The sequence below is a fragment of the Corvus hawaiiensis genome, chromosome 3 (genome assembly GCF_020740725.1).
Source record: "Corvus hawaiiensis isolate bCorHaw1 chromosome 3, bCorHaw1.pri.cur, whole genome shotgun sequence".
NCBI classification, from domain to species: Eukaryota; Metazoa; Chordata; class Aves; order Passeriformes; family Corvidae; genus Corvus; species Corvus hawaiiensis.
This window is the reverse complement of record NC_063215.1, coordinates 67,079,967-67,099,062: the sequence shown is the minus strand read 5'-3', so window position 1 is coordinate 67,099,062 and position 19,096 is coordinate 67,079,967.

Here is a 19,096-nt window from a genome sequence, read left to right as displayed (position 1 = left end):
TCAAGTTTCTGTGTGGTTTATTGTGAAAGAAAAATTTTGCCAAATGCCTCCTATTTTCCTCAGTCAGTTACTTAATGTGGGTTTTGATCTGTGCCATGGGCTGCCCTCAACCTTCTCCTTGCTTTGAATTTTTAAAACAAGAATGGATTTAGTTGTGTGGTAATGCCTGCTGAGTGAGAATTATTTACTGATGGAAGTCTGAACTAGCAAAGTTTTAAGTCCTATTGGAGCAAGAATATAGCCAACAATATTTATGTAAAGAGAGAACTTTTTAAAATACAAGTATCATTTTAAGTACAGACTAGCACCTAAAAGTCTAACTTGTGCTTAAAGTTAGGCCTAGAGGCACACATTTTAGAAGTCAAATTGGAAATAGTCGATAAGCCTCCTTAGCTGAAACATGCAAAGGAAGGTGGTTCTCTGTTAAGCGTCTTCTACATGTGTATTCATGTTACGATGTGCTTTTATATTGCAGGTGCTTAAATCTGACCCTGTTTTGCCTTAGATATGTCTGGAAGGTGCTGTTCTTCCATGTCCCTTGCATCATCTAAGCTATTCAGCTGAATCAGAACACTTAGACACTCGAGGGAAACATTTATGACAATACAAAACTCCTTCTATATAATATCTTTTTGCCAAAATAAAATGCTTTTTATATTATTTCATTCACAGGTTTTGGGGTGGAGTTCTTTTTTTTTTTGTTCTGTTTCCTACTAATTTTTCCAGCTCTGTAAAACAATTAGAAGGTTGCACTCGCCTGACTCCACAGTACCTTCTGTGCCCTTTTTGCTTATCGTAACCTGAAATATCCATTCATGTTAATTAATAATTTACCTCCAGATTTCTATCATGACCTTGCCAGTTTCTGCAGCTAGTTTCATCATCACCATCTTTTCGCAAGTGTGTTTTAGCCATAGACTCACATTTAGGTTTTGGACAGAAGTTGCTGTTCTTTCAATTTCTGGTTACAAACAGAGCATGATCTGTACATGCATAAGAATTTCTTGGCTAGACACGGTTTTCTTTTGAATCTAGATAGGCAATAGGCTTTCAAACTGTCAGGAGGCTTTGGCACTCAAGCTGACTACTAATCCATCTTTGTTGTCAGTTCTGGAGAAGACTGATGACCTCAGCTCTGAGGGCATCAGGTCTTCTAAACTGGCTTGGAATAATACCCTTACACCTTCATTCTCCTTCTATTTTCCAGGTAGATAAGAGGGCAGTTCCCTTTGACCAGGAGTACCTGCAGGACAAGCTTGGACAGAGCTCTGAGGAAGAATGCAGAAGAACCACAGTCACTGAAAGTAAGTTTTCTTTCTCCTTTAATACTCATCCATATGCATTAACACTGTGGGTGATCCTTTGCACTTCAGGTACTTGCTAATTATCTAAAGCTAAAACTCCTGTTACAGCTTCTTGTGAAAGACAGGGTGGGGGGACAGGAGTCAAAACACTCATTATTGTGGAGATCCAGAAACTGTATTCCTACGCATTAACAATGCCAGAGAAGAGATCAGAAAGGGGGGTAAGGTTCTGTTCTGAGTACAGGGAGAAAATAACTCACAAAAGTCTTAGATGAACTCTGGCAGTGTGGGAATGTGTCAGGACTTCAAACTGGTTCTAATCCATACTAAGAGCAGCAACAAGGATGGGCATGAATTGATATGAGCTGAAGCTGTTCCTTGAGTAAGAATGTTTTATACAATCCCTCAAGACTCATAATGTGATACTGCTAGGTACAATTTATAATTGGGTTTTTTGGTTTTCTTCACTTTTGTAAGTTTCCAGTCTTGAAATCAAGAACTTTAGCTTTTGCTTTCCTTGATTAAACTTTAGTTTTTTGCTTCTAAGCTTGTGTGGTGAAAAGCTTGACTCTGGACAAAAATTCAAAGAAAACCAGTTCTCTAGGTAGTAACTAATCCAGCAAAACTGTTTGTCCAGGCAACAGCGTTCCTCCTGCAGGAATCTGAGATATGACTTTCAGCAGAGTATAAGGACAAGTTTGAAGGTGCAATGAGCAAGTATTCAGGTCTAGTGGCAGAAAGATGATGTATAGATGCAGGTACACCTCAGATCATCAATGTGCTAGTTTTTAAAATTAAAGCAACATGCTGTTGACAATTTCTCCCCAAATCTTCATGAATTTTTGAAAACAACCCATTAAATCTCATGGTTTTGGAAAACAGAAGTAAACTTCAGAATCGGGCAATGTTGATGAATTACCAGAAAGATCATGTTGTCAATCTTCTAAAAATGCCCTGGTAGCAAGTTCTGGTATTGTTTTTCAATTGTTGAGTAATTTATTTCTCTTCACAGGTCCAGTATTATCTCATTACCATTATTCCTACAATAATGCAAAATAGCTGAATTCCAATTTTTCTTAGGTCGTATGGTCCTTCAAGACAGAACTTAGCATACAGCTGTGAGTGCATTACTACTCTGATTAGGATTTGCTACTGTACTCTTATTAGGATGAAAGACTATGCTGGACTGAGGCCACAAGTGATCTGATTCCAATGACCACCAAACTAAAGGTCAACTTGAAGAGCAGGCATCAAATTTCTTTCCTTATAGTCTACTTCAGACGTCTATGAAAGTGTTGTTCATGTTTGTTAACATCTGTTGCACAGGATTTTTTAATCCACTTGATAAAGCAGATCAAATGTTCCACTTTTTTCTCTTGCTTGACTCAAAGAGATTAAATTCAGCAAATCATACTGAAAATCCTTAATTTAGTGGTTTTGTCTATGGTCTGATGGAAACAAAAAAAATGAGTGGTTGGTGAAAGTTAAAAACAGCTAATAAAAATTTTTGTAATTCCACCATTTTCTCCTAGGAAACAAATGTTTGGCCTTTTTTAAGTGTAGGCAGAATAGTATGCTTGTAAACCTAATTTCTTGATTGTGCACAGATACTAAATATTGGGCAGCTGAGAAATTCTGGTGGAGAATGTTTGATTTTCAAGAACTCTCTCCAAGATCCAGTCAGCCACTACAACATTGCTATTTGTGATGCTGAATATGGTTTTGAGCATTGTACAGATGAGTTAGTTCTAATTCAGATTTCAAGCCTTTTGATGGTAGCCAGTCATCCACAGAGTCTCTAATAACCGGCTGTTTGATGCAGCTGCCCTTTGAACTGCTTAGCATCATCATTTCCTATTCCTCTCAACATAATCCTAAAAGCAGCTAAATAACAAATGTGTTAGCAGAACACCGTGGATATCTGTGTCCTGATATTCCAGCCTGGGATTACTTGGTACTTTCGCCTCTCTGCTGTCTAAACACTGAATTTGCTAAAATCTAGAAGCAGAAACACTCTGCTATCTTCCTGTCATACTTTCTTTTATGTAAGCTACAAAAGTCTCCAAACTCTAATATTACTTACGACATTAGCACAAAAGCAAGCACTGTTGGAGAAGATGGCTCAGGAAGTAGGGAACATCAGGATACTGGATGAAGGAAGCATGAAAAAATCAACCCCAACCAATGTTTCTTGCAGGATGAGAGTCCTTTCTCCAAATTCTACCAAAATCAGCAGCTGCCAGTGACTTTGTGGGTTGAAATAAAGACTGAAGCCTTTTCTACATTCTTTGGAATGGTTCTCTCATCGGTTGCCTCCAGAGCTCAGCTTTGAATCTGTAGGCAATGCTGCAGGCAAGTAGCTTGGTCCTCTCAGGAATATCCCAGTCTGTACTCATGCTCCTTTCTCTTTCTCTTGTTGTCTGTTCTACTCTGCATTTAAAAAGTCCTGCAGAGCTGAGCCTGCTCTTCAGAAAACAAACAATTCCCTCCTTCCTTCTCCTTTCCAGAAGTTTCAATTTTACTTAGAGTACAGCAGCCAGAGTGAGGTAAATATGAAGTCTTCTTCTTGGTTACTACCAATCCAACCTCTTTAAGATAACAGAAAATATGCACTGGATTCATGCAACGAACTGGAAACAATCTGTCATTTGTAGCCACAGAACTACAGGAGCAAAGAGTTCCAAAGTTAGACAGTCTTTAGTAACAACTTGGAATTAAGGAGGCCTTATTGCACTATATAGAAGTTGAGCTTTGTCCACTATTATTTCACCAGTTCCAGGAAATACTGGTTTTTGCTTTTAAGCATATAAGACACCTATTCTTATATCTAAATACATTTTTCTTGGGTTTCACAATGGACAGAGCTTATTATTAAGTAAAAGCCATTCCATTTAGGTTTCTTACAACAACACTGGTCCGTAACAAGGTGTTATGAATTGTATGAGCTTATTTTACCTGTGTTGTGGTAAACCTGTGTTCTGTTGTGGTCAACTCCTTGAACACAGAACTAGCAATATGCATCTGAACAATTTCTATTTATTTTAAATCACCTGGGGATTATAAAGCCTGAGGATTTCCTATTCCTGCCATTGGACAAATAACATACTAGAGAAATAGTTCTTCCAGTGTTTGTCTGTGGTACTCTCTGCTAATCTGTGAATTCTTTGATTCAGATTCTGTCATTTTGAATGTGTTTCTACAGTATCTAACTCCTGCCTTCGTTAGTGTATTTAAATACCAAAATGAATGTAGTTGAAGTGTCTTATTCTGCAAATGCAGAATTCCATAGAAGGAGTCTGATTTATTTTGTTTGCAAATCTGTATTTTAGTGAGCAGAAAGTAATGTCTGTTTTTCCCAAACATGGGAAGCAGGAAAGTGAGGACATATGTTGTTACTAATTTTAACTTTAGTAGCCAATTTTGAGAAAATTTGTGTTTCCTATGGTTAGACAGAATCTTGTGTACCTCTAAAAAGAAGTGAATAATTGAACTGATTGCGTTTATTTCTATAGTGACTATATTAATATGAATGCTAGTACATTCTAATATGAAATAAGTACTCACAAAAGCTTTTAGACCAGCAGTTTTGTAATCCCCCAGGGTCAGTAATTTTTGGAATTAAATGCAAAACTAATTTCTGTGAGTTAACTTCTCCTCAGTAAGTATTTTAACAACGGTATCAATTTTACCGACAAAACTGATGAGAAAACATTGGTGGTAAATGTGAGAACTTTTTGAATATATGTTTCTATTTGAAGTGTCAAACAAATTACAAAAATCTGTTTCAATGTCATTGTCATTACTTTGTGTTGAAATTTTGAAATGAAGTTGAAGTTATCAGTATGCTATTTATTAGTAAATTAGTGAATATAACCTAAAAACTCTACAACTCCTTTCAACTAAAAGGGAGAAGCATAGCCTTCTAAATATACTGTGAAAATGGACAGCCAAAATGAAAAAGCAAGATAAAACTGAACCAGAGGGAGAGAGAAGGCTTTAGAAGAAAAATTGTTCCTTTGAAAACCCCATGTCATCAAATGCACCTGCACATTAAGGGTAGGCAAGAAAACAGTTCCGTTGTCAACACTGGGTTGCAACTATTCTGTCCCAGTCAGTCGTACCTCATTTTACGTGCTGGGTGAGAAAGGAGGCATCTTCACGGCTCAGAATCCTCTCTGGAGAGATGGCTGCTGCCTGTGGGCTCTTAGCTGGCCACATGAATGGGTCTGGAGCAGGGTACAACCTTCAGGCAGTGTTTTGTGTGGGCCTGGCTGAGACTAACTCAGTTCTTATTTTCAGGATCTTTTGGCTCCTTCAATGCTACTGATTACCCAAGTAGCCTGAGAGAAATAAAAAATTAATACAAATTTTTAAAAATTTCCCTTTACAGTGTCTCAAATATTTCTTCACTTATTCTCCTGTATATGTTTTTTTTGTGTTTGGTTGGTTTGGTTTTGTTTTTTGGGTTTTTTTGGTTGGGTTTTTTTTTTGGTTGTAAAAACCAGTCCTCTCAAGCATATACAGTATATATTACTGCAGAAATCCATACACTTGCAGCACTGAAACCTGCAACCCCTTGTTATATAAATGTACTTAACATTGCTTTCCAAAATCAGTTCCTGGTCTCCTTAGCAACACAGGCTGCAAAGAGCTCACCAGTCTGGTGTTCTGCTGCATGCATGAGCTTCCAATTCAACTGGAAGAACTTTGGTTTAGGATTCAGAACTTCCCTTTGACTACTTCAAAATACTGGTGAGGGAGACTCTTCTTTTGCATATGGTCTCATAAAAGCTATAATTTCAATGTTTATCCTTGAAATATATAACCAAGAGGAGCTTCTGAGAAAAGAAAATTTTCGTGGCAGAAGACTGAACAACTTATTCTGTTCCCCTGCACCATGACCATAGAACAAAATATCTTAATACTGCAACTAAATTCTTTAACATAGCTCCCCTTAATAACTTAAAAGGATGCAAAAATGTATACAAGAGTAATACTGTGTCTTTCCCAAAGCTTCTAGAAACTAATAATTTTTCTTCTGTTATGAGGCAGAAATGTGAGAAATCTTACTACAGACACACCCGTCTGTGTCACTGTTGTGAGGTGCTGTTGTAAGACTAACAGTTAGTATTATTGTGCCTGGCTTTAGCCAGTGAAGATTTAAATTGGTTCTGGAAATGAAAATCTCCTTTTAAATCATTCCTGCCCTAGTGCCTTCTAGCTAGCCTAAAGTTTTGTTTGGTTTTTTTGTCTTGTTTTTAAACTTCCTTTTCATGCTAGTTCTGTACACACACAAAGTAACAGTAATTTTGTTTAGAGTTAAGATCGAGATTGTTTCATTTCAGCAGTTGTCACTGGACTCCATTGCATTCCATGATGTCAACAAATTGACAAGGAAATCACTGATGAAGGCAACATCACATGCATTTCAAATATTATATTACACAAAATGTTCCTGGGCTTCTTAATTATTTTTACCCTGTGTTGAGAACCAAGAGAGGAACCCCAAGAAACCATCAGTCCTGTAGGTCATGTGGCTTTGAGCTGCACACCCCAGGATCCCATCTTTGCCTCCAAAATAGGCTGGTGGGAAAAATGGTACAGATATGAGGTCATTCTGTACTTCTACAGAAATTCCTTTTCCCTATGTATTTAAATGCACAGGCAATAATCTCTCTGTTGAAGTGAGGCCCGCTACATGAAGATGGGCAAAGGTTCAGCTGAAGGGAAAGAAGAATATGTTCTTGTACCAGGAGATTTTCCTGCCTGAACAAGTGGGGAATAGCTTTGGGGCTCATTTGCTGGAAAGCCCTGGGACCTGGAAGAACAGGTAAGCATCTGTCAAACAGACACACTCAAATCAAGAATTTCCCTCAGCAGTGCAAGTCGGGATTGTTTTTGTTTTCCTTCAGGGCTTTTAATTATAAGGAAAAGACTTTAAGGTCTGTGATTGAAGCCTTCAAGTGGAGAAGTTACACTGCCCGACTGTGCTAGTGATGCCAGGTTACACACCTCCCCGCCCGAGGTCTGGGAGCCTGTTGTGCTTGTACTCTCTGTACCCTGACTTTCCAGCAGCAAAACATGACTGGGTTTAACATGGCTTTTTTAGTATTTCTGCTCCAGAGCAGCGCAAAATCATCATCGCCAGAAAAAAACCCCATTTAATTAGATTTTCCCACCACATCCAGTTGGATCCAAGGGACTTGCTGAGCATTGTGCTGCCTGCAGGTAATACAAGAGAAGGACTTCTCCAGTCTCTAACAAACTCTTGCCGGGAGGGGTTTACTCATGTTACTGCAATGCTCTGTAAAATAAACTTTATTCTGACAAAAAGCAGCTGCAAGAGAACAACAATATCAGTTTCTGATGAAAATTTGAATGACTGGGTCATATGCTGGGTATTATTTTAAGCAAAAATATTTCTTGTGTTCAGCTTCTGACTAAATTTGGTTGCCTTATAGCAAAAGTGCAGCTGAAATAAAAGCAAATGATTTTACAAATGGATTTTATATCCGTGTCACTTCCAGGTTATATAGTACCTCAAACCTGGAAGTTTTTCATTCTTAATCTGTCAGTAAATCTGAGTTAGTGAGAATATCTCAAATTGAAACAAGTAAGGTCTTTGATTCTCATTTTTCTTCCATTCATCAGAATGAATTCAGAATAGGAAAAGTGGTTTGCAGATCTGTCACTGCAAACTAAATAGAAAACAGAAGTAAGAAATACAGGAAGACTTTCTGTATGCTGTTTGTTTCCTGTCTCTTTTACCAGCTTTTGACCTGAAAGTAGCTTCCAGTGAGAAGCTCTATGGGTAAAAAACATGGAGAAATTTTGTAATGCAGCAAGATAAATGTTAAATCAGCATTGATAAATGTTAAACCATCATATTGATTATTTTTCCCAGTGACAGTGCATTAAAGAGATCTTCTCTTTTTCGTTTAATGCTTTGTTTTTGAACCAGTGATTGCTTCATAATCACCTAGCTGCCTGAAGTGAAGCAAGTCCTGATTTAATTGTCCTTTGCTTATTTACAAAATACTAGTTATGAATAGTAAGAGGTACCCTAATGTATTATTCTGCAAAATAATTTATTAACTAAAGATTATTCAAGCAATCCCAATTGACTTTGTGTGTTCAGCCTGTTTATGAATTAATTTAATTTGCACCTTATGTTTATAGATGGGCTGGTTTCAATAACAAAAAGCAGAAAAGCACCTGACATTATTTTGGGGAGGTTAATACAGACCATATGTTCAGACAAATCCTTACCTATGGCTAACAGTACTGAAAAAACTCCCTGAATTTGAGAGCACCCCTAAACCGTGTAGAAAAATAATTAGGTTTTCGTCCATAGAAATAAAATCTGCACTGTAAATGCATATGCACATGGAATTAGAGACACATTTCCATGTGAAACTTTAGTCTGGCATTTTCCAACTTTTGGGTACTTAATTGTGCTGCCTTCATGTTTTCCTAACTTGGTGTTTTTACTTTTTTGAATGGAATGCTTATTTGTGCTGGAGACAGATAATGATCAAACATCTGTGCATGTACAGGCCAACTGCTTGCAGGCTTCACCAACAGAGGAACACCCCGTTTTTGGGTCCAGAAGCACCAGCCACGAGTCAACCACAGACTACTTTTCCATAAATAGGCTATAGGATGTATTCCCTCCAGCAGAGGGCAGTGGAATGGTAGGTGTACAAATATAAAACAGAATTTTAATATACTTTAGGAGAGAAAATTCAAAAATTCATTTAAAAAAAATTGAAATGAGATAGGCAATAAGAAAGAGAGGTCATTTGCATTCCCCTTCAGGCATAAAGTGATTTTGCGTTGGTTTTATTCCAAGAAATACAGAGGAGACCTTTTGGTTAACAATGGTATGCCATTATGAAAAATATGCTAGTGCTTAAGAATTAATAAAATGTGAATTTCTGAACTAGAAAAAAATATATTCTGAATGTCTTAATTACAAAAAGTCTCATTTAAAGTACATTTTTCACAAACATCTTCTCTCTGAGGAAAAGATTAGGTGAGTATTTCTGTCAAAAGAATAAAACCCATTGAGATATCCACAAAACTACTGGTTTTAATAAAAAAATATGCAGACACACAAAGGACCCATGTCTTTAACTATTTATTGTGAGATAAGATGTTGTTCAGATTTCTGACCTTTGCAAAGCTGAAAATGTTCCCAAAATGTTAGGGCTCTGTGGCAGGTTGAAAATCACATGGCTTGAGACTGCAGTTGCATGGTTAGTAATAAGTAAGGCTCAAAGCTTTTACTGATAGCTATGAATTACCTTTTTCCCCTTCATTTTCATGTATGGTATCTATTCTGAGGGTTTGATGCTCAACATCTGAACCTTAGCAGCTTTGGTGGCATATGGCAAGTGCTAAATGAACACGCTGCTTACTATGTAGGCTGAACTTCTTTTCTCTTAGAGCTTCGTCTAGAAATCTGGTTAATGAAATTGATCCTTCTTATAGCTGCTTTCATTTAAAGCAAAAGAGCAGCAGAATTTTCAGTTCACTTGAAAGCAGCATTCAAGTAAAGCGGTGCCACAACTTACAGCAGTTTTTGACAAATGTAGTTGTTGTCTGTATCTTCATTTTCTGGTCTCTTTTTGCAAGTGCCTGATTTAATGTCCAGTTTTCTGTAAATCTAGAGTCTACTTTTCTTAAACTCTTTTTATTGACTAAATTTAAGCCTGGCAGTCTGTGCAGTAAAATTCTGTAGATAATACAGTCATCTTGAAACAAAAGAAACTGAAGAAGGAAGAGGAGTAGCGAAAAAAGATAACCTTCAATCTGAGGTAAAAAGAAATTTTGGCATGATATTGAACTACCTTTTTTTTCCTTAGGGCAATATCTTGCAGAATAATTGCATTCCTCATCCTCATGAGCTGAACTAGTTGCTAGGTCAGGGTGATACACAGTGTTGGTCTATCCCTATAGTTGAATAACTCCGAAGACTAATTGCTAAATATTCCAAAGACTGCTTTCTAAATATGCTATGATGTGATCTCATACTATGATTTCTTCTAGAACTAACCCCCATGATACTGTTTTTGTGGGTTTAAATGGTTGTCTCTTGCACTTTTTAAAAAGTATTTGAATGCATTTTACTTTTTCATAATATTTTCTAACCTTTTCTGTTTCATTTGCATTTGTGTGAAAGAGATTGATGGCAATAAATAATCAGGGTTAGGAGAAAGATAGTAAGTGGGTTCTAGATGTGAAATGTAAAATGCTAGCTGTGTATAAGTTAGGTTCTGAGCTAAACTCCCAAAATGCACTTCAGGTTTGAGATATTACTGGTAAGCAAAGAATGAATTTCCAATTCCGGCTATTTACTTTATATAAACATCCTGGTTGCAAATTAACCACAAAAATGTTGGATGAAAACATGTCCTTCATCTAAATCTACAGTGAATCTACAGCCAAAAGAAGTATGTTGTTCTTTACCAATACATCTCGAAAGTCCTGGTGAGTTTCCAGTCTGTTTTGTTTTGCTTACCTTATAGTTCCAGCCATCCATAAGCATTTCCCTTCGATGTATATCAGTACTTTCTACTAAAGTAGCTCTGGAGCAATAGATTGAGCCTCCTATTAAATAAATAAATCTGCTCTTAATTTCCAGAATTATAAATAACATGAGGAATGTCAAGGCAACCTTGGGGGTTAGCCAAGTCTTGGAACAGCTGCTGTGACCTTGCATGTCAGCATCTTAGCCTTTATAAGTGTTTGATTTGTGCACAACATGGATTTTCTTGGGTTTTACATTGATTTAATTTTATTTCTTGTTTGCTACATATTAGGAGAATTTTAAAAATAGCAAATATTTACAGGCTGCATAAGATTTCCTAGGAGGTTTGCTTGGTAGGTCTCTGACTCTTTGTAATCCATAATAAAGACAATGTCACCAATTTGCCCTGGTACAAGGTAATCACTGTGTCTGTATTGTAAGATTCTGTGAGCTAAAGCCACAGTCCTCACTATAAAATTTTATCTTCTGCGACCTACCACACAGGACATGGGGCCAGAAAAGAAGATTTGCTTATATAGAGAGCTGTGAATAATGGAAGTTTTGTAGGAACAAATTCTCTTCCCACTGCAGAAGGACATTAAAGTGTTCTTTAATTAATGTCTAATTTTAAACTTGCAATTAATCAGAGGCAGAACAGTAGGCCTACCTGTGTTCATTTCCTTAACGTGTCAAAGCTGTACTGACTTCAACAGACGTATAATCAAGTTTCTACAGCTCAGTAGTTACTAGATAAAAGCTAACTTATGTCCTCAGTGAATGCCTGAATTCAACTTTTCTTTTACAGTTCACTCAGGTTTTCTGAATACCTCTTATTAGGTATGCATTCCGGGACATTGCCACTAGACTTTCCCAAAAACTGAAGTATCACCAAGATGCTTCTCCCAGTATCTCCACTGGGCTCGATTATTCCAAGCAGTAGAAAGCACACTGCCTTATTTTTATAGATCTTGAATGTTTTCTGAAGTAGAGCATAAAATTTTGAGGCAAGTATATCAGTAGTATTTAGAAAACCCACAGCTAAGAAGTATATAACATTACTTTATCTTTGATTTTTAACATTGTTGATCTAATTTCCATCACTTCTATACTATACTAACTTTTTTACCTGCTCTGTCCACTTTATGATTACAACATAGGTACTTGTGCTGGGAATAAACATCTAGCTGTTACCTAAGGACTAGAAATACTGTCCCATCAGCAAATTCTTGTGTGTCAACAGCAATGTGGATTCAAAGTGACATCCAGAGAAATTCAATAAGATACTCAAGAGAATGCTTTAATTTCCATGTCAAAACTCTGTTTTGTGAAGGGGATCGGTTTTTTCTCCAGTTACTTTAGTTATCAATATCTGCTTCACATACATTCAGTCTAGATCTCTGCTTGTACCATAGTTGCCAAAATTCACAATCTGAGTCACATGTTCAGATTTCCAAATCCTAATCAGGATACTTAAATAATCTATGCATGCCAAGAATTTATGGACACATAGAAACCTGGTTTTTGATAAACTTGCCTCTTATGACTGCTGAAGGACTCATTGAAGAAAGAAAAGCCATAATCGAACATGACTGACATGACTATAACATGGTAGATCCTAAAGCAGGATCTATAGAACAAATTTCTATAGACTGTTATTTAAAGATACATTAGCCTTTGAAAATTTAGCCATGCAATGCTTCTGCTGTTGTTTCCTGGGAGTGCAGGGATGCTGCTTACCCAAGTATTCCTAGACACTTTGTGCATAAGCTGAAGAATCTGCTTATGTTTTGAATTATACACATGTGGCTTAGCTTTACCTTTGGTTATTCTGATTGTCATAGGTCCAATTAATGGAAGGGAAAATGCTGCTTATAATCTTTTTTATATATTACACTTTCATTTTAGCTCAGATAGGAACAAGAGGAAATACTACGTTCTGTTAACTTTTAACTTGGTGCAAATACACTGATGTTTAAATTGTACAAGTCTTCATTACAGTGCATAGTTTTCCAGTACTTTCACAGCATTTTCTCTTCTCAAGCTCTGCCTGAAGGTGAGTTTGTGTAAAATCCATTTCAGAACATGTGGAGTTCTCAAAATGCAAAAGGCATATTTGCTTCAGTGAGGGAAGTTTTCCTTTGGTTTTCTTTCTGTCTCTCCCCCATCTCTTACTTCTTCAACACACAGGTTCAGGGAGTAGCTTGAAATGTTTGTTGTGTCGTTTATACAATATTTACAGAGAAATATGTTTTCAGCTAAGTGAAAGGGAAAAGGTGGAAAACCTTGGAAGTTACCAAGTGTAAGAATGTATCAAATGATGTTCACATCAGTGTGGGCAAGCAACCAAAATAAGATGTATTTTCTTTGAGTGTTTGTACTAGTAAAACTTAAATGCACAAATGTTTGCCTTAAGGTATGCTTAAAAAATGCATTGCTAGGAATGAAGTAAATGTACTTAACATTCCAGGCTGTTCTTTTAGGCTGTTCCCCAAAGAGTATGTAACTCTCTCTTAGTTTCCACTTGACTTCCAGCAATAGTACTTCTCAAGGAAGATGCCAAGATAGACATAAGACTGAGGGGCAAATATTTTTACAGGTTGTCCTAGGGTCTTGGCCTCATTCAAATCCAGATGCCTGAGTTTTCCTCCTGTAGAAAACAATATTAAAGATATTATATTAAAGACACTTGCTTGAACACCTCTCTGGGACTAGGATATAACTGGGGCATACACAAAGACCTTCTCAGCTGTGCAGCCCAGGCCACACTCACTAAACACAGGCTTCCAAATATATCTCAGCATACTTGGCTTCCTAAAGCTGTACAAGGCTTTCCCAGTCCCCAAAAAGATGTGCAATGCTTTGCATTGTAGGCGGTTGTTCAGGTGTAAGTAAAGAAAGAGAGATTTGATCTAATCAGAAATACAGCATTTTATGCTAGTATTACACATACTTGTCTGAAATGGTCATGTCAGGCAGCAGTTTATTCATTTAATCTAGCTATTTTTTTTTCACTACATGTTTTGATATTGCCACCTAGCTCAGCAGAAGGACAGTATTTGACCATGAAGTAGCCCATGCAAAGACAAAAATGACAAAGAGCTAAAAAAAAGAAAGCAGGCATGTGGAAAAGTCCGCATGCCTTTTCCCTGGTAAGATGAGAACCTGTATTTCAGCCACTGTTTTCTGTGTGAAAGCACAGACAGGGTGCAGAGGTTCAGTGCCAGCACATCGACAAATGGAGCAAAACATGTGGAACAGTAGGTGTCAAGCCCCAGAAGTGCAATTAATCGTGTCTGCTGTTGCTGCACGCTCTGGAGAGGTGATAAGGTCCATTCATTTTCAGCTGGGCACTTTCAACAGCACAGCTAATTCAGCATGAGCACAGCAGCTGGACATGAAGCAGCATTAGTGCAGCGTCGTGGCCCACTGGAGTAATTGAACAGCCAACTAGGTTATTTGCCCACCTACTTTTCCTGCATATTAAATGGAGGATAACGAGCAATTGCTTATGGTCTGTTTGGAAAAAATGACTTGTTTGTTCAGCACTTTGAAATAATAAATCAATATATGCCGCAAATGTGATGTGCCGCCTACAGCCGCATTCAACAGAGAGCAGCAGCGGAGAGGGAAAAAAGCGCCTCTCCCTGGCTCTTACATGCTGCCTTCTGTAGAACATGGTGATGAGCATGATTCCTTGGTCTTAGTTTGAGAACAAACATGGCCAAGAGGGCTTATTCACCACCTTGGACAAAGGTAGAAAAGCCTAAATGAGGCAAGAGGAAGATAGACATTATGGTTGCCTGTATTGCTTTGACTTCCACAGATATAACTATTGAGTTAGAAATCAGGTGACACAATAACTTCCTTTGGCACTCCAAAATCCTTTCCAGGCACATCAAGCTGATTTTTTCAGGCAAGGCTCTAAAAAAACCCCTAGTATCTTTATGGAGCTATTTCTGAGGGTTTCTTCCAATGCTGGCCTTTGAATTCGAGGCTGAGGGCTCCTGGTGAGATCCATTTCTCTAGTTCACATTGATGGACTAAATAAGATGGTGTATTCCCTGAAATGGCTCACAGAAGCTTCCAGGGCTCCCTGAAGGGTTTTCTTGAGCTTTTTCAGAGGTACAGGGTTTCTGACCTCTTTTCAGCACCACACTACTTCCTGTTTCTAGTGGTCTCCTTTTCCTGCACTCCAGGGATCTTCCAAGGGATGCTCTGGAAACAGGGAAGATTGTAGGATTGTAGCTGCTTCCAAGAGGCTGCAAAGAAAAGAGCTGAACTAGGCTCCCTGGATTTATAACTTTCCAGAACTGTTTAATAGTTCATACCACTGAACAATATTCTGTCAAAAAACTGACAAATCCTAATGATTTTGTGCATCAGTATTTTTTTAATGCAGTCACAAGAAGCTGTAGTTAGATTTCCATTTTCAAGATTAACTCTGTCCTTTTGTTTTCTGCCTATGCCATAACCACAACTCTCCAACTCAAGGATTTAAAACCAGTCTTTACAGTGAATCTAGAGCATATTCTGATATATGTGATTTTGTAATGATAATTCTGATCTACAGGGGGTAGACTTGTAATAATGTGGGTGCATGGAGAGACGGTGACTGAGATGGAAATTCACTTACAGTCAGTCCACCACACCTTGTCCAAAATACATGCATGACTGTTACAATACTGCAGCTATCCATTGCAGAGACAGAAAGAGGGAGAAAATAAGTGTGCTTTTTTTGAAACTTATAATTAATATTATATATTTTACTTCAAAAAATTCCTTGTGAGTTCAGTAGACACACTTTTAATTATAGTTTATTTTATTTTTATATTCTTTACTGTGTGACCTACACTAAGGGGGAATCAGCAATCCTCATAGCAAAATGGAAGGAATAAGGAGAGACTGGTTATGCAGGAACAGCTGCTTGTTTTCAGCAGCATCAGTTGAGAGTTTTTCACATTCTCCTTCTCCGCCTCTCCCCAAATGTTCAGCCTGCTGTATGCAAGCTGGGTGTTTACAGTTCAGGACTATGGAGGAGGAGGAAATATTTTGCCTATTGTTCAGTGACGTCAATGGCTTTGCTCCCAGTCACTTGAGGGACGCTGGTGCTTAGCAAATGTCAGTACACTGCTGCTACTGCATGTGCCTTACAGTCTGCTTGCAGGGATTTAAGGTCTCTCCTTCAAGATAGATCCAGTTGGCAGGCGAGGCGGGTGTGAAAGGCAAGGAGCAGTAGCCATGGAAAACTGGTCTGCTGCTTTTTGCATGCAAAAGCCTCATGTACTAGTTTCTCGTTGTGGCATTAACACGGCATATTTATTAGTATTAAATACAGAATTTAGCTTAAAACCGTCTTCTATTCTGCACCAAGGTCTTTCCTTTCACATTTTTTTCCTCTGTATTAAGAGGAATTTTTGAACATTCTTGTATAGCAAGGATCTAAAAACGCCCCACAGAATACACTGACAATTTTATAATTAATCAGGATAAACAGTTAACTCAAAATCTGACTATATTCAGTGTTTTTCTGATGCATTTTCACATATATTTTGTTACCAGATATTGAAAACTGAATGGAAAATATATTTTGCTGAAGATTTTTTAAGCTCAGGGCTGATTTTCTTTTTGAATGCATGTTTTGTGAAAGTGTGCTACAGCTGGTGTTCCTAAGGGGGCTGCAATTGGAAAGCTACAACCACTTTATTTTCATTAAAACATATTTGAAATTATTTTTGGCAAACTTTGCTGCCCATATTTGTGATTTAAAAAATTGGTATCTGCAGCCTTTGTGCATGTGTGCAGGAAAATGGGGTTTTAGAAAACACAGAAATTGTTCCATGTTGTCAGTGTCTTAAGTTTTTGTAGCTGAAATTGAAAACCGTGGTTTTGAAGAAATAATTTATCATATGTCTAAGCACAGATGTGATTATGGATGGGACCAAAGGACCAGCTTATTAATTATATTGATGTGAGGACCCTGGATTTGTTTCATATTAATGAAATAAGCGTCATGAAAATTTCAAGTATTTTGAGGGTTCATCAAAGCTTACAGTATAGTGTAGCTACACTGATACCTTAAGATAAAGGGAGAAAGGGAAATAGATGCTGCCATTTTATAGGGAAAAATGGGAAAGCTAAGAGCAGACACAAGTAAACGCAGAGTCTAGCATCGGGATTACAGTGGAAAATAAAAAAGTGAGACAAACTATTAGTGCCTTTTAGGTCTTGACTTAGCCAGGGATCATTATCCATTGCTGACAGTGTATATGCAGTCACAAAAGAGATGCCAAACTTAGTCTGGCTTTCTGTGCTGAGAAATAACTTTAGATGTTCTGAGGTGATATGTACTTAAATCTGCACACTTTACTTTTTAAGTTGCTCATATACATGAATCATTCACTGACTAACAGACAAAGACCTTATTTCATAATGATTCCACACAATTTTTTGTGTTGGTGACTGAGGAATGTATGAATGGCTCTTTTTTAATACACGTTAAATTATAGGAGCAAATATTTTCCAGAAAAAAATATATACCTGCTTTATCTGTTTGCTTGAAAAATCTTAACCCTCACTCTAGATTTTCTCAGACCCCAGGTGTTCTAGTTTTGTTTCATTTAAATATACTGTGGTTTAAAGGCAGCAAACAATTGCAGAATATGACCCAATAGATAACTTTTGTGGTTCTGGTCTGTCAAGCCACCCAGACCAGGATCCTTCTTCAAGAGAAGGATAATCAAAAATCGAATAGGATTTTTTTTTTTTTTCTGGTATACTGTGCTAGGTTTGGTCAAGATGATAAATACCTGGCAAGATTCCCGAGTATTCTAAGAAATCTGTTTCAAATCAGTGTTGAATGTTGGCTTCAACATCCAAATGGAGAGAAAGGAAAGCCTGTTATAATTTCACTGCTTTTATTCCAATCACTCTACAATCTTTCAAAAGGAAAACAACTGTTAAAGGCAGATTTGTTACCACCACGTCTGTTTCAAAGAGGAAGATACCGAATTCAGTGTGTAGATTATTCCTGGTAAAGGATGTTTGGTATGTCTTCTGCAAAGTATTGCCAATAATCTGTGAATCCTTCATCAGCTTTTTTACCAAAGGCAATAAATACTGAATTCTGCTTTATCTGTTAATTGCAGAATGCCCTGGCACTTCACTTAAGAAGCCTTTTTTATAATATTAACTCAAAAAAAATAACCCTCTACCTTTGGGTAGAGCAAAGGCTCACCTTTCTTATTTTCTATAGAGTCATTTTACCTCATGGATAGAACTTTTGAATTTGAATCATGACTGAATTACTGTTACCACAGTCCCCCAGTAATGGTTTCATGACTTTTCAAGAAGTTTCAGGAGCAGTTAGTCACCTAAAAAAAAGGGAATGCAAAGATTATAAGACATAATATACAGCAGGAAATGTAATATTTAGTTTTCTCTAGAGACTTTTACATAGGTGCACACATATATGTAAATATCAAATTAATGTAAATGTACTATATCAAAGTAACATAAAATACTCTTGTGATATATATAGTTATAATTATCTTATTCTTACAGGCAGGGACTATAAGTCTCGAAAGACCAAAGCCCAAAATTGCTTGGCACTTAGAAATCTTTTCATAATGGAGATATTCAAAGACATCCAAAATTAAGTGTATAAATAAGAAAGAGGTGAAAGTTGAAATACTCTTCACTCAGCTTTGTTTTGTAGTACTCCATTAACCTGTAAACAAACACCTTTTTGCCTTTCACATTCTAGAGGGGTTTCTAAATCAGGCTTACATTTTCTCTACTTGTCTTATAGGGCTTTTTCCTAGCAGCATCAAATAGCTGTTTGCCAGCTTTCAGCTGTAACAGGGGAGAGATCTGTCATTGCCCATAGGAAAACAATTAATTGTGTCTAGCCAGAAGATAAAGTGAGCACTTTCTTCACATAATAAACTAGTTCTTGACAGAGCTAGTTTTTCAAACAGACAATACAGAAAGAACAATATGTCATGAATTCTGTTGTTATAACACTCTCCTGCATACCAGGTGTAAGAGTTTTTGGAAGCAAAATCTATTGCAAGTTTTCTGAAAAGAAAAAAAATGTTAAGCTATTACATCACTTTCTGCTTCAGTGGGGATGGGTAGAGACAGAAATTAAGAGAGGGAGTTTCGTTTCCTCCTTCCTTCCCTCCCTCCCACTCTCTGCCTCCTTCAACTTCTTCCCTTTCCTTCTGCCTTCCCTCCCCTTCCAGCTAGACACTTGTCTAAA